This window comes from Lepidothrix coronata, unplaced genomic scaffold (genome assembly GCF_001604755.1).
Source record: "Lepidothrix coronata isolate B3197 unplaced genomic scaffold, Lepidothrix_coronata-1.0 Scaffold137, whole genome shotgun sequence".
Taxonomy (NCBI): Eukaryota; Metazoa; Chordata; class Aves; order Passeriformes; family Pipridae; genus Lepidothrix; species Lepidothrix coronata.
The window spans coordinates 884009-886915 of record NW_016690317.1 but is presented as its reverse complement, the minus strand read 5'-3'; the positions used below and the strand labels follow the sequence as shown (position 1 = coordinate 886915).

The window sequence follows — 2907 nt, the reverse complement described above, 5'->3', positions numbered from 1 at the left end:
TCCTGGAGAATTCCACCTCACAACACTCCCCTGGAGAATTCCACCTCACATCCTTCTCCTGGAGAATTCCATCTCCACGTGCCCTGAGGAGCTTCCAAGGAGCATTTCAGCATTGGAGTGAGACTCTGTGCAGGATCTGTGTCTCACCTGAGCTCTCCTGGGTCACTGTGTGAGTAAACCAGTTTTAAACCCGGTTTCAGAGAGCTGCAATCTGAAATAAATAATATTCACAGCACAGTTCCTGCTGTGTCCCTCTACGACTTCATTCCACCAGTCCTTTCCATCAGTACCTCCAACCTCAGTCCATTGGAATGTGGTTTGTGACACCCACAGCTCCCTGGACATATAAAATAAACCCCCAAAACAGCAAGAAACAAACAGGAAAACTGGGGGATTTTAGGGACCTGCAAAATAGAACAGGTTCCCATCCAAGTGCATCCAAACATTTTCCTCTCTTCCCCCCCACACCCACTCCCCACTCTGCTCCAACACAGCTAGAGAGGCAATTTGCTTTTTTTCCCCTTTTCCTATAAATAAAAATAATGAATTAAAACCCAATCAACTAATAAATTATCTAAATAAATCTACTAAATTATCTAAAAACGCATATCTAAAGAGGGAGCACCATTTTACAATGACTGGACCTGCTCCTGAAGAACCCTTTAGGGCTCCCTGTTGGGATTTCTGTCACGGAATGGCAGAGTTTTTCAATCACATCAGCTAAGAGCTGGAGATAAGATAGGGCCAGAAAAGGAATTACATGGGATATACCCTGTATAATTTGGCTTTGTGGCTGGGGAAAAAAAAAGCGAAGGCAGAGGCAGTCACTGAAAGCCTCAGTGATTTTAGGATTTCAGCTTTAAAACAACTTATTTACTAGGAGACAAAATCGGGATAATGTTTCAAAAAGCGGCCCTGTGGCTTCAAAACTCGACTGTGGTTGTCAGGCCTGTCTGAGGCACTCAAAGTCCAGTTCAAATTTTGAGTGCCCACGAGCACAAAAGCAGCTGAGATGTTTGGGGTCGGGGGATTTGGAGTTAGAAGGCGACTCCCTGCCTGCAGCACAGCTGGAAAGGAACCTTTGTGTTCCTGAACCCTTGGAAAACTTACATTGGGATAGAATTTCTAAAAGCTCTGGAGGTGTTTTTTGTTGGTTTTTTTTTCCCCGTAAAGCTCTGACTTTCTAGAATAGGCAGGAAAAATTCTCTGGGGGAAGAATGTAGGGGACTCAAACATCTGCTTGTGCTGCCCCTCGGGGCAACTGCTGTCCTTCAGGGGGTTCTGGGGCACCTGGCAGGGTGAGCCCTCACATTAATTGGGGTTTTTGGGCCCAACTATGGAACTATGAGCACTGGGGGGACCCCTGCCTCTGGGTGAGTGACATTTTGGGCGTAGGAAGTGAAAAAAAACGAACCACAGGCAGCAAAACCCTGAGTACCAGCTACGAAAATAACACTTCCACTGCTACACATGGATTCCAGGGGTGGTTTCTTCCCTCCTGGGCTTCCCTGATGCTGGGTTTGAGCAGATTGTTGGATGCCATGGATGGAAACCTGCAGCAGCACCTGCTCTGAGCTAATGAGCCCTGCCTGGCTCTGGAGCAGCTGTTGATTTTGGTGGAGCTTTGTCTTTATTTGGGGTTTGGAGTGTTTGTTCAGCGGAGCAGGAGCCAGGGAAGCCCTGAGCAGCTGGTGTGACACCAGGCACGGCCCTGGCTGCCAGGTCACCTCTTAACCCATGGCCTGGGCCCAGGAATGGCTCCCAAGCAGGGCTGTGGGTGAGCAAGAACCAGAGAAAGGGAAGTGGTGAACTCAGGCTGGTTCCTAGGGGGGAGAAATAATCTGATTTAATAGATGCTCAGTGGGCTTGGTTTGTTTTGGTGTTCCTGAGAAACACCACTTCTCTTCAATCCCACCTTTCCCCACCACTTCTCTTCACCTCCATAAACCTATCCAAGGATTTAGGTCCCTTATCCCACCTGCAAGGACTGCAGTGGGGAGGAGGGCTGAGCTCACACCCCCCTGGCATGAGGAGCCCTCGGGGCCGTGGCTCAGGGGCTGAGGGGCTCACTTGGTGATCTTAGAGGGATTTTCCAACCTTAATGATTCCATGATCCTGTGATTGCCCTTTTTACCTGGGGCTCTGCTGAGACCAACAGATCTGACCACTACATGGAAATAATCAGAGAATCCCAGAATGTTTGGGGTTGGAAAAGATCTTAAAGCCCATCCAGGCCCTCACCCTGCCGTGGGCAGGGACACATTCCATTATCCCAGGTTGCTCCAAGCCCTTTTTAACCTGGCCTTGGACACTTCCAGGGATTCAGGGGCAGCCACAGCTTCTCTGGGCAACCTGTGCCAGGGCCTTCCCACCCTCACAGGGAGGAATTTCTTCCCAATATCCCATCTAACCCCCCTCTGGCAGTGGGAAGCCATTCCCTGTGTCCTGTCCCTCCATCCCTTGGAAACAGTCTCTCTCTTCAGGTCCTGCAAGGCCACAATTAGGTCACCCCAAAGCTTCTTTTCTCCAGGCTGAACAATCCCAGCTCTCCAGCCTTTCCTCCCAGCAGAGCTGCTCCAGCCCTCTGATCGTCCTGGTGCCTCCTCTGGACTCGCTCCAGCAGCTCCATGTCCTTCCTGTGCTGGGACTACAGAGCTGGATGGGATTCCAAGTGGGATCTCACCAGACCAGAGCAGAGGGGCCGGGACATCCTCAGGAAAACAGGTGAATTAAAACAATCAGCTGATCTCAGCTGTCTTGGCAACCTGATTATCCCCAGAGCCTGAGCCAGTCACACGCTGTGTCCAAGAGGAGTCGAATGATGAAGCTGATAATGAGAACATGACCATCTACTATGGAAAAAAGCAGCTTTCTAGAAATGACAAACCAACCAGCCCATGGCAAAGA

The 2907-nt window shown here is 49.9% G+C and overlaps 1 protein-coding gene and 1 long non-coding RNA gene across 2 annotated transcripts in view; both read right to left on the bottom strand.

Annotated features, from left to right (window-relative positions):
* The window catches only part of LOC108503421, a 2852-nt gene extending 2656 nt beyond the window's left edge, over positions 1 to 196 (bottom strand). Inside the window, exon 1 of the long non-coding RNA XR_001876823.1 lies at positions 50 to 196. This is a non-coding gene — a long non-coding RNA (uncharacterized LOC108503421). The remainder of the gene's footprint in view (positions 1 to 49) is intronic.
* LRRTM4 (leucine rich repeat transmembrane neuronal 4) overlaps positions 1 to 2907 on the bottom strand; it is a 205850-nt gene that overhangs the window by 32907 nt on the left and 170036 nt on the right. The gene's annotated exons all lie outside the window — the stretch shown is intronic.